This window comes from Photinus pyralis, unplaced genomic scaffold (assembly GCF_008802855.1).
Source record: "Photinus pyralis isolate 1611_PpyrPB1 unplaced genomic scaffold, Ppyr1.3 Ppyr1.4_LG2, whole genome shotgun sequence".
Lineage (NCBI taxonomy): Eukaryota > Metazoa > Arthropoda > Insecta > Coleoptera > Lampyridae > Photinus > Photinus pyralis.
This window is the reverse complement of record NW_022170403.1, coordinates 45,237,706-45,251,508: the sequence shown is the minus strand read 5'-3', so window position 1 is coordinate 45,251,508 and position 13,803 is coordinate 45,237,706. Positions and strand designations below refer to the sequence as shown.

The following is a 13,803-nucleotide window of genomic DNA, read 5'->3' as shown; positions in this document are numbered from 1 at the left end:
AGTCGGGGTGAATGTCCGTATTCCTTTATTTTCGTAAAAATACCTGAATGTGAAGCAATACACTGAACCGAATTACATTCGAACACATGTATAAAGAAAACCTGAAATATAAAATAAAAAATCGTGTAAAAAGGGAGACGCAAATTCGACTTACTTACCCTGAGTAGTGATTAAAGACCGACTTTTGTAGTGAATGGCGACCCCTACGTTTAAACCACTTACCGATCTACGTCCCAAAAAGGCTGTAAAGGATACCGCGTTCCACTTACCGCAAAAAATATGTAATATGGGTATTGAAAGTACATAGGTACCTTCTTCTCCAAGACATCTTATTAATTTTTCTTTATGCGTTCTCGTTGAGGAAGCGAAATTGGATTTAGATGGCCCCCTTTTTTGCAAATAAATTCGACATTTTTGGAAGAATAAATTCGTTTCTAGAAATTTTCTTATAAATATATCGTTCCATTGTACGAGATAAACTTCAATAAATATTCATAAATTTCAATACTGACAAAGCAACAGGTTTATTCGTGAAATATTTTACTCCATCAGATATATCTTTTCGAGTGTTTTCGCATACGTATAGAGAGCGATACTAGATTGAATTCTATTGACAAACTTTTCTGCAACTTTTCTTCTTTTCGTATTTTTCTAAATACTAAAACTTGTTGAACTTTTTTTCAAGTAACAAATGAGGACTGTCAATTTTACACACGAGATTATTTGTATAGCGTTAGCTTGTTTACCGGGATAAAAGATTTTCCGCGATTTTCGCGACGCTTGTTGCTCGTATTTTCGGTGCAATTTCTCCGGCTCTTTACTCGATCATTGCGCTATAAATATTCCACACGCAACAATCATTATTTACTGAAAAATGCAAAAGTGTCCTTTGTCGTTCGAACAGAGTATAAACTTAACCAAACTAAGTTGTTTGCATGGGAATACAATAAAATAAGCTTCATACGTAGGTCTAAACTTTGGATATCTTCAAGAAGTTTGCATTTTATTTCAAAATGTTTGAATAATATTATAAATAAATAAGCAGTTAATATTCAACTCACAGTTGCGTCTATATACGAATTTAAATAAACTGCTTTTCTTCTTGTTTCCTTTAGCATTTTTGTATACCATAACTTTTTGTGGAATCATTTGCATTTATAAAATTTTAGCTGGAAATTATTTAAATTTAGCGAAACCCTTCCATTTACCGAATTAGTTAAAACCCTGAAAAGTCGACTTTTGCATTTACAAATACGATTTCCTTACATTTCCCAAATGAAATGTGCAAAAACCTCAATTTAGTTTAATTTCAGATTTATTGCTGTTTCAATCTCGTCGTATAAAGCTTAACGTTGAATGTGGGCGGTTCTTGACTTGTGAACTGGTAATCCTGTTGTGATTTGCGTTAATTGTCTATTGATCATAGTAAAAAAAAGGTTTGACAGAACTGAGATTTGTAAATGAGTACTTTTCCGTACAAGTGAGGATATTGGATTCTAATTTGACTAGATGGTTTTCTTTTCGGTAACGTGGCTGTTCGGCCGACGGAACGGATGGACGGGCAAACGGCCGGACTGACTCAAGCGCCACCAGAAGACGCGGAAACCTGCTGGTCAGTATTAGGGACGGTGGCGTTCCAGGTAACTCGAATCGTCGGCATCTGTACCTAAGTAGGTTGCATAGTTGACAATTTAAGCAATGATAGGTAATGGCTAAAATGCAACCCAATTACATACTGTACTCTACAAGTGTGTTTACATAAACTGTGGATTCTAATATGACACAATACCTCCCTTCATTAAAAAGATAAACACTACAATTCCTAAAATTCCTTCGTCAGCTCCTGTGGAACGCTTGTATTCCTATGAAGGGATGATTATGCAACCAAAGAGAAGATGCGTTTAACAGACGCACACCTTGAAAAACTGCTTTTACTTAAAGCAAATGGTTAAATCGTGAGAAACGATTTTTTAATATACTCTTATCCTTTATGAATATTATAATAATATAACTCTCAATGTAACAGGTATATAGGTACTTATTTGAAATATTTAGTTGAAATACCTATTTTCTATTTGGTATTTTAAATAGAAATATCAAACCTATTTAGTATCTTGTATTTAAAATAAATTAGCATTTTTTATTTTATATTTTCTATTTTAAATAGATGTTGAAAAGTATTTTACCCAGCTCTGGTTATAATAAAATATGGTTTTGAAAAACAGGGTATTGAAGAATTGGAGGTTCACAAAGAAATGATTTAAGTTGATTAAAAGCTGATTTACATTCATCTGTCCATCTAAATTCACATTTTTTCCTTGTTAATTTATTTAATGGATATGCTAATGCTCCCAAAATTAGGAAGGAATCTTCTATAGTAATTACAAAATGCAATAAAACGTTTGGTTGCATCCTTATCTTTCGATATTCCTTTATCAGTACATTTGTGCCCTAAATAAGTAACTTCATTTTTAAAGAATTAACATTCATAGGGATTTAATTTAAGATTAAATTTCCTACAAGTTGCAAAAACTTCTTTAAGATTTTTCAAATGCTGATTTTCAGAGGATCCCAGCACTATTAAATCATCTAGGTATAAAAAACAAGATGATGGTCATAAACCAGAAAAAGCAATTGACATCATTCTCTGAATAGAATTTGGAGCAACAATAAGTCCAAATGGTAAAACTGTTTACTGAAAACTACCTTGATCTGTACTAAATGAAGTAATATTTCGAGAATCTGGATGTAACTTGACTTGATAAAATCCTGAAAATAAATCTAAGCCTGAAAAATATTTTGCTCTACCCAAGTTATCTAAAATGTCATCGACGCGTGGTAATGGAAATTTATCTGGAATTAATTTTTTATTAATTAATCCAAAGTCAATACACATCCTCCATTTCCTCTCACCGTTTATGGATTTCTTAGGTACTAAAATCACTGGGGAATTATATGCTGATCTACTATGCTCTATATTATACCCGATTTTAACATTTTCTCTACCTGTTTATTAATTTATTTTTTATGAAAATAAGGTAATCTATAATTTGTAATATAAACTGGGGTAAGGCGTAGTTTTTGCTCATAAAAATTATTGACTGAAGCTGTATTCTCCTCTAATGCAAATACGAGTGCAAACATATCTGCAAATTCATCACATAAACCTTTAACTTTACCCAAATTATAATTGTTATATTATTGAACCAATTGATGTACTTAACAGTGTTCTGGGTTATTCCTTTTATAATGTACGTAATTTTCCTCTGAATTATTATCCGATATAGATCCACTTTTAATAACTGATATGTCTGCCTGAGTATCTACTAGAAAACTTAAATTCGAATGAGATTGCGGAGAGAAAATGACGACATATTCAGAATAAGATAATTTCATGTGAAAAATATTAACAGCTCTGTATTGGTTTATTTGTTTCCCAGAGGGCGCAGCTCTGGGTTTTGCCCGTTTCACGAATTCTGTTATACCCTAATATTTGAATTTTTGGAGTAACTTCTACCCCTATACTGCTATTTTGGTTAAAATGTTTAGGCCTATATGCGTTAGAGTTAAATTTCTTCCATTACTGTCACGGTTAAAGTTTGTGCGGCCATTTCCTCTAAACTGAGTTCATCTAAAATGATTTGTTGATTTACTACCCCTAACGTCAACTTAAAAGTTACTTAAATGAAAATTGTTTTACTCCATCGCCGAATATTTCAAATTTTGTAATGAGAAGTAGTATGTTGAATTGTCTATTTTATGTATCTAATGTTTGTCATAGTTTATTGTCTCATTAATTGTTTGTCATATACTTATACTTGACGCTTCCTATACAATATCGATAATTGTCAAAAGGAATAATAAATAAATCAAATCAAATCAAAACGTTCCTAGGTACCTAATTTAGTGATGGACTACAGCTAGAGTAATTTCCTCTATAATGATTTGTTGCTGTACCGCCGTGGAACTTATTTCTATTATACGCTAAAATTTGTCTACCTATATCCGTTACTCATCACTAATTTTCAACTAAGTACAAATTTTGCACGTACTTAATTGTGATTGTTAAAATTTCCACTGGCAAGAACTGATTCTGCTAGATCTGATCGTCGGGATTATACGTATTCTCGAGATGTAAGTGAGGATTGTACTTAAGTATAATCCCGACCAGAGCTGGGCAGTATTCGATTTTGTAAATACTTTTTAGTATTCAAATCCTTTAAAGTATTCAAATACTTTGTAATTAAATACTTTTATGGAAGCAGTATTTGTTTTTGTAACTCAAATACTTCCACAAATATTTAGTATTCGAATACTTCGCAAAGTATTTGGATACTTCGTAAAGTATTCGAATACTTCGCAAGGTATTTGAATACTTTGAGAAGTATTCGAATACTTCGCATAGTATTTGAATACTTAACCTTCCTTTTTTTACCAAAAATCGACTACACCAAAATTTCTCGGGAAAACACTTTTTCTTATTAATTTTGGTGCGTAGAATCCAAAACAATTCGTACTTTTTCGATCCGACTTCTCAATCAAAAGTTATAGACTAGAAACCAATTTCGAAAGAACATTCAAAGAGCTTTAACTTTTGAAATAGTAGCCCAATCTTGGAACTGTTTGAAATTATGGATTGTACAGGCCACATTCTATAAGAAATTTTTTTTTTCGGGTCGATCTGAGACAATTTTTTTTTATACCAAAAATCGACTGCACCAAAATTTCTCGGGAAAACACTTATCGGCGGCCCCAGCAATTCTAAAGGGCAAGCGGTGGGCGGCTACTGTTTTAAAACAAAATTTTGCTCTCCCATGGTGGGATCAAGCTTTCCCCAGCTCGTCGCCTTTCTTTGCGATGAAGCTCGAAAATTAAAACTTCGTTAGTTAATAACGTCCTTCTCAAACACCTTAAAATTTTCTTAGCCTATAATAGCACAATTTGTGTACAGCACAAAGGGGCAGTAATTCTTTTATACGTGCTATCTTGTTCCTGTATCATTTTACCTATTTTCCATGCTCGGCCTCTTTACCCTCATTTTTTCACTTGGAGTAATTGCAGTGTATTGATCTTTGATTTAGAGTGAACGTCAAATCAGAAAAGCATTCTTGGAAGTATGACCAAAATATAGGTAAAGCGTGTCACTTTAAATCACAAAGTTCAGGCCAGGATTATAAGTTAACGCATAAATATCACTTTGTTATTTGAATGGTAATGTAATTGTGTATAATACCTACACCGATTAAGCAAGTCTATAAGTACATAGCGGAATGGATACAGAAGAAAAAACGACGGGGGTTTTATTTCCTATAGTATTTTCACAGATTGATTACGTATTCCGGACCGAGGGATAAGAAATAGTCCATGAACGCCGCCGTCAACCAATTCACTGATCTAAGAGTAATACCGAAAAAAAATAAATTTCCCAACGTAAGACGGTGCGGTTCGTTCTTTAAAAGATATCGGTGCTGCGGATTTTCCGGTTAGCTGCATATCTGCGGAAATGCTCCGTGGAAATGTTGGCTATCCAGTAACTCAACCACTCTTCCATGACTGTCAGATTCATTCCGCTTACGTGCGCTCGAACTTGCAATACAGACGTTTTTGCTACACATTTAACCTGCCATCGTACGTTTTCGACAAAATGGCTTGAAACCCGCTCGAATAGACAGTGTTGCTCTACTGAGGACGCGTTGAGTATTAAGACGTGGCATCAATTTCTCCGTTACTTTATGATCTCGAGATATTCCAACGGAAAATTCGTGAAATGAAAACCACTTTCTGCCAATAATCAATCAAAGTGATGGAAAAGCAGGTAATGAACAACGTTATTGGACACTTCGAAATAATGAGATGTATAAGCTGGGTAGCACGTTTCTTCACTGACTCAAAAGAGCAATATTTTCAAGTAATTAAGGGTGAAGTTTAAACTATGTTTTGACACACCAATTTTGAGTTCAAGAGTGACATCTTGTAGGACAAAATTCTTTCATGGATCTAAAACAGAATTAGAGGAAGATGGTTAGCCCTAAAATTCCTTGACATTTTTGTCAAAAATAGGAACACGAAATTTTGAACAAACGAGTATCCATGCATCATAAGGTTGCGTGTTTATAATGAACACTTTTTGAAGAGAAACGCAGGAAACCTATATGGGTTCACTTTCGATTGATAAATTTCACATTATACTCCGTTCAATAGTTATTGTCCAAGTAGGTAGTCATGGAAGTTTGTTTTTATGTTTAATAAAATTAAAACTCCCTATCAGAATCAGCTGCGAAGTACAGGAACTATTTGAGGTTAAACGTACAATGTTGTCAGTGCTTTCACACTTTGTTTGCCACTAGACCTAATATGTTTGAATATCGGCGTCATGGATACGTATCAGTCAATTGTGATTTTTATTAAGCAAATATGCCGAAAATCATAAATTCAGATGCGAAAATGCAAATTTTAAAAGCCTACAGGCATTATAAAACAGACAGGCCAGACCTAAGGAAAGCGGAAATCTTAGCCCGGCTTAGTGACATTTGGGATGTGAGTATTTATGCATTGAACTTAACTTTCGGTCTAATTTTGGGGTTTGTACCATTCTAGGTATCAGAAAAAACCATTGAAAGAATTATCCGGCTGGATACTTATGAATTGAAACCTTTTGGCCCTCGACCTAAAACTTAAATGTAAAAATTTTTCATTTCGGGAAGATTTGCAACGACTGAATTGGAATTATCACTCGAAAAATGAACACTTTACTTTGGCTGACTTACTAAGGGACGCGCGGGAAAATTTTGATTTTGATAAGGGGAAAACTACCTTATACAACATTCTAAAATCAATGGGTTATAAATACAATCACGTAAATGGACGTAAAATTCTCTGTGAACAAAAATATGTTGTTGCATCCAAAATTACATTTTTGAGGAAATTCTTGCAATATCAAAATTCAAGTGAAAATATAACATTCGTGTATCTGGACGAAACTTGGATTTTTCAAAATGGATCCAGCGTCCGAAAATGGGTACACGATTCTGAAATTAAAAGTAATCCATCTAAAATTAAATCAGAAGGGAGCGTTTTACTGTTTTGCATGCGGGGTCTCGTTTTGGATTTTTGGAAGGGTGTAATCTATTACAAACTTCAAATAGTAACGAGGTAGAATCCATAATTTCAAACAGTTCCAAGATTGGGCTACTAGTTCAAAAGTTACAGCCCTTTGAATTTTTTTTCAAAATTGGTTTCTAGTCTATAATTTTTGATTGAGAAGTCTGATCGAAAAAGTACGAATTGATTTGGATTCTATGCACCCAAATTAATAAGAAAAAGTGTTTTCCCGAGAAATTTTGGTGTAGTCGATTTTTGGTAAAAAAGGAAGGTTATACACTGCCTTTTTTTGAGCCCCGAAAAAAAAATTATCTCAGATCGACCCGGAAAAAAATTTTCTTATAGAATGTGGCCTGTAGAATCCTTAATTTCAAACAGTTCCAAGATTGGGCTACTAGTTCTAAAGTTACAGCCCTTTGGGTGGTTAATTAATTACTTCCATCAGGCAGCTGCTCTACGACTAAAAGGTTCCCCAAAGAATAGGAAGCTACCCGCCGTAAATAAGATTAACAGAAATGTACTAATCATCAAACAGCACAGACGGAAAACAAAAGATCCAAGGAAGAACATTCCAATGGCACCGTAGAAGCAAGAACTACACTCAAGCGCAGTTAGGTATCTAGCTATTACTAAGCATATAATTGTAAATATATAACAGCATTTTGAAATTAATAATGTTCATTAGAGCCATTTGCCTACTCAATAAAGTATGAAACGTATTGAGCAAGTTGTTTCTCATGAAATTTATACGTATTAACCTATAACAAAATTACCACAAAATCCAAAACTAAATCTGGCAACTAGGTTTTGCTCATTGACAGGAAATTATCATTTTGTATAAAATGGACATAACCTAATGAGTGACAGCACATATACAGTATACACAGTGAATTTCATCACCCTAACATGGCCTACTACTTGGACAATAGATATTGAACGGAGTATATGCGTTGGAGAATTAATATCAGTCGGAATCGGACGATAGCAACTTTTTTTTATTGATAGCATACACATGTGGTATCAGTAAACGTCCTTAGTAGTGAAATTTAGATATGGATATAGAATATAATTAAAATCTATTTACAAATCGGACAGTGGTATAGTAAAAGCCGGAAACTGCTACAACAAATTTAAAAACGTTTCCCAGGAAAGAGTTCTTAAGCAATCGATCCGTCGAGAAAGATGAAGGAAACCACTCCACATTTTGTACCTAAAGGAACTCGACAGAATCTCGTTGAGTTCCAGTACCAAAGGTATTAGGATAATGGTCTAATGCAGATAGTACCATAAATATGATATAAAACGGCAATAGCTTCCCTAACTTTACGTTATATGATCGGGTACTCACGTATTTTATACGGCAGTAACAGTCAGAGAAATTTGTAAAGTGATACTTAAAACTGTCATAAAAATTAATGGTTTTCCTTACTTCATATAAAACCACAGTATTTCCTTTCTGTTTAGCTAACAATGCTTTAGATATAGGAACTTTTATAGAACGTGCACACAAAATATAATAAAGACACATTTTATATCGTATATTTTCTCGTGACTTCCTTACAGTCGAAAATGGAAGATTTTTTACGTTAGGTACACGGCCCAGAATAATTAGACGTTAATTACAGTAATTTTGGATTCGCCTATACTAAATTCGTCTAGTTTCAATGCAGGTACTTCGCACGTTATTATGCCAGTTTAGAGCAAAGCAAAACGTTACGGATTTTGTTACGATCTTACTCATAACTTAATTACATGCAAAGTTAAGAGCAACTTACTTCTGTCACCTAAACTTGAAGCGACGTTTTGAGGAAATTTAATTACTGGATGCATTATAAGTTTCGCGATATTATTTAGGATTGGCGTTAATAGCGTACGCCTGTAATAACAGACGATTTGTAACGTTAATTCGGAAACAAGCGCGGTCGTAATCTAATACCTGCCGTATTAATGGCAGTTTGTTGATCTATACGAGCTCCTATGAATAACATAATCAATTGATGCTATAATCTGCTTATACGTGATGCGGTAAGACGATTTATGTTACGTACGGGCATTGAATATCAGGGGAGTTGGATATTCAATGGTACGGGTGTCGGGGGTGGTGTGTGGATTGAAATCCGAAATTAAGGACCCTTAACGTAACTAACTTAAAGCCACTTCGTTCAGGAACCATCCCGCAAAACCCGTCCTCGTCGCAGGAGAATGACTGGTCACAAAATATCAAAATAATGACAATTCTAAGCAAAACGTTTTTGCACTTACAAGATGAAAACGGCTACTTAATCTTGGAGACAGAAGAATATAGTGGTAGAGGGTTTTAATTCAAAAGGGTCAATCCAACATTTTTTCATCAATTTGCCTTTTATTGTTTACTGAATTTTCACCATTTTCTAAAGCTATATAAAGAGGTTATATAATGTTCCAAATCTTACACTGCGAATTAAGCTTCCTCGGGAAAAGGATAAGTAAACTTCTGTTATATCGGCGTTTTTGTAGATAACTTTAGAGTTGGAAAACCAATGAAAATGAACGAAATATCGCCGTCATTGCTTTCCACCATGAAATAGGCGTTTTAAATCAGTTTAGTATAGAGAGGAGACCCACTTTCTGTGAAATTAAAAGGGTCAAGACGAGAGTAGCGTTTGGTCAGTACTGCGTTTAGCTCAGCATTTGGCGTTCGAGAAAAAGTTAATACAGATCAACGCGACAATCAGTGTCCATTTTTTCAGTAGTTTTCTGGAACTTAACATTTTGCCCCAGTGGAAAAATTACGCGTGTTTGGTTTTAAAAGCATAATTCAATAATGACATTTATTTTCCGGATTTTCCCATATAATTCTAATCTGCCAGGGTCGAGTAGATAACTCAACTGGACACTCGCATTAAGTCCGTCGCGAGAATTAGTCGATTTCGGTTACTGATACAATTAATAAAAGCAACTAAAATTCGCTCTGTGAAATAAGTAAAGGACGATTAACGAACTAGTAGTTTCTTGACAAATTCAACCTTGCATTTACCCTTGCCATTCCGTAATCTTGTCCCTTGTCCTTATCCCTTTGTGCGGAGAAGTTACATCTAAAGGGTAAGTGCAAAAAATTTGGGAATTACAGTCCATTTCAATATAAAACAACGCGAGAAAGTGAGGTTTCTTGGATTATAATAGAAAGAGTGCAATGGTTTTCGCTACCCTTAGTGAAAGTTACGTGCGTATTTCGCGGGCATTAGTTTGACAAGAAAGGTGCCGGTTCACCAAAATCTAACGTGAGATAAAATCCGTCAAGAAACATTTACATCTTTTTACAACCCAAAATTTGTACTGACCGGAAGGAACAACAACCGAAATCTGCAATTCAATTGGCCATCATTAAAGACCCCCCATTCTAAGAGGTCGGTCGGTATAAGAAAGCATCAAAGAAATCTCCTGAGTATTTAACCAATCCCGTAGCTGTAAGAACTCCAAGTTTCCATATCAACAAAAGAATTTTGTCCAACAAAGGTTGATTATAAAACTGTATGATTCCAAGGGAATCAAATTCAGCGGTATTTCACAATTTATTTTGTCAATGTAAAACAACCAGCTTGCGGTTAAAATGTAAATGGATAACAACCCTAATTCAAATTATTGAACGAATAGTACCTATAAGTAAAAGAGATGGCCACGTCTACTTAAAAATTAAATATTCAGATCTATACCAGGTAGAAATTTAATATTTAGACCATTTTATAGAAAGCAATGCATTCGTAAATGTTTCCAATGTTGTCTGTGTTTATTTTTATCAGTATAAAAATTCATTATTTCCGTTGTTGTCATTGTGAAGACAGTACAACCTTCAAAAAACCCCTTTTGTAGTGACAATTTCAGCTAGAGGAGATCCCTAAATAAGACAGGTAAATCAGCATATATATGACCAAAGCGCATTTTTAGTAATAGAGATCAGTATTTTATTAGCAAAGTTTAAAATTATCGATCTTACGAGTAATCTAAAGCCCCATTCACATAGGTGGTAGTACAGTGCTGTTGCGGTGCGGTGCCTTTGTATAAAAGTTTGAAATACGCATATCCATATGACAATTCACAATGACATGTGCTGTGCAGTGCAGACGATGTAACAGTTTTATTATTATATCAACATTTTGTTCGTATTTCCATTTCAATCACCCTGTTTATAACTTTTCTATTCTGTGGTAGTCACCTTTTGTAACCTTCACATTCGTTTATTTCCGTACCTGCCCGTTTTAATGTTTTATATTTCTATTATTGGTCTAAAAGCCAATTTCCGCTTTAGATAACCTATGTAATTTGATACCGTAACCATATATGGTATTGTAAGCTTCGATTGACCGCGTTATTGGTTGGAGCAAAACTTCGTTGTTTCATTGGGGCCGGAAATGGAAAAATTCAGCGTGTTTTACTTGCTAACCCGAAGAGAACGGTCGTGCGGTTCATCCTGATTTAAGTGCTAATTTAGTTCCTGTTCATTTGTTTTCAACAATTTGGCGAAAGCATCTTTAAAAACAAGTGAACCATCATTGTACCTGCCATTTCTTTTTGGGCATGGTAACCATTTAATCCGAAAGGAGTTCTTCTAAAGGAACGTAAGCATAATTGTAAGTTCTCTGTGTGTTCGAATCCACACTACCGTTATTTCTATTTTAGGGGACCATTCTGACAACGATCGTAGGATAACTTCCATTCACTTTCGTACGTTCACGAAGCTCTTTTATTTTCCGTTGACTCTCTCCATGTAGAGGTTCGCATTTATTCTTGTGTAAAAACGTACCACCCATTAGTTTATTATTTTAGAGTTCACGTATTGGGGTCAAGAACTACGATCCGACTGTTTACCTGTGAAACGAAACTATAGACCACATTGTGTTGCGGATAAGGGGGCATAGGAAAGTAAATCGACTAAGCGTACTGGAGTGCAGTGTGTACGATCTAGCATCAAACCATTGAAATAACTTAATGGCCGAGTCGTACATATCTTGAAGCCGCTACCTTACTTCCGACACTTTGTGTAACACTTAGAGCAGCATTTGCCATTCAACGTGCAATCATATACCAGGACCTGTGGAAAAGAAGACCTAAATATTGATCGTACGGTGATGTAGCATTGTTAAACCTTTTTGTAAATTTGTGTGTTTGCATTTGACCCACCTCGGTGGTGATCAATTGCTAATTGGCCTGCATAGAGCCAAGATTATTACTGTTAATTGGTAAGCTTGACATTTTTGGGGTACAATATTTTAGCTAGTCAAAAGATTACTCTCGTTATGGAGTGATAACAATTTATGTAAGGTACGAACGAGCTCGTAAGAACCGAATAATTTCATTGCCCACTCAAGCTATAAATTAAGGTATCTATTTTCAATTTAATTCATTATTTTGCCACTGTAACGATATTTGTGTGTTAACTCCAGAGATTCTGGTGTATTTTATTCAACATTTTATGGGAAATTTTATGTAAACCCCTTCTTTTGTTAACGTTGGGAGGATTCATATTTTGAGTTGCTGCTTACCTTAAATAAGATTATGAATTCCCAGTGGGGAATCTAAGTTGTGCAAGTTTGAATTTATTTCATGGTGCAGGGCACCGAATAAAACTTTTTATTTGTGGGTCATTAGTTGCCTATTTTAAAGTTAAAGCTACCTTTCCTAGTTCCGGTAGTGTAAGCGAAACTTAATATGGAATTAGGTGGCGCCCAGGAAATTTACAAGAAGCCACAAAAGTAAGTAGTGAAGATTTATTTGGAATCGATGATATATGATGAGCCATTACCAAATGTATTAATTCTGTCACCCACTACCCTGTGTATTAGTCTTGCTCTCTCCGCTGTTTACTATTTGGTCAACAGAGCTAGCTGGCCGGTCAGCGGCGTGTGTTTGTTTTTTTTATTAAAGCACATGGTATTTTGTAGCGCCTGGCATTTTGCAGCTTGCGCGTTATAACGAATTGCAGCCGCGTGCCGAAAGTATGTAAACTTCAAACTTTCTGCACTACCGTTAGCAAGCACCAATAGAAGTGCAACATATTTGTTGCTGTTGTCGTTGATTGGTCATACTTGTGTAGGCGTGCCAATTTTGCGGTGATTGTGAAAGCAAATGTCAACTTGACAGCACCGATTCGCACCGCACAACAAGGCAACGGCACCGCACTACCACCTATGTGAATGGGGCTTAACTCAAAATAGACTAGAGGCACTTCTGCTTTCTACTTTTAGTGAAAATTTGAAGCCTCTAGTTATTGTAATTGCTGAGATCTCAGCCGGACAACCAGCTAGACAGCCAGGAACAACTAAAATATAATAGCGTATTTTTTTTAAAAGTAAGTACAGTTTTCAGTTTCTTTTCCTTGACACCATTTTAGAAATTCCTCAAACTGTTTTCCAATTTTTTTTGGACAAATTTAGCGATCGCTTCGTCAATTGACTACCGACCATTGTTTAAATACACAATGCAACACATAGGTACGTTTTGTTATTTTATCCAAAATTGAAATGAAACCTTCATTTTCATGCTTTATGTCAGGAAAATGTTAGTTTCCATGATGAAGGCAGACCAGTCTACTTTACCTACCGCCTGTCACTTTACGAGCCGCACCTGTCACATTGCTAAATGTCTATAATGACTCTTGTCATCATTGACAGATTGGCATTATTAAAAAGTTCTGTATAAAAATTAAAATTTTATATTAAAATACGA

General features: G+C 34.9%; 1 long non-coding RNA gene across 2 annotated transcripts; it reads left to right on the top strand.

Moving 5' to 3' along the window:
• Window positions 1-11,320: 11,320 nt before the first annotated feature.
• Window positions 11,321-12,441, top strand: LOC116164996. 2 transcript variants are annotated; one of them, XR_004144053.1, is made up of 3 exons: window positions 11,327-11,708; window positions 11,758-11,851; window positions 11,905-12,441. It is a non-coding gene; the product is annotated as an uncharacterized LOC116164996 (long non-coding RNA). The 2 variants fall into 2 exon arrangements; XR_004144052.1 differs by having other exon boundaries at window positions 11,321-11,851.
• The last annotated feature ends 1,362 nt before the right edge of the window (window positions 12,442-13,803 follow it).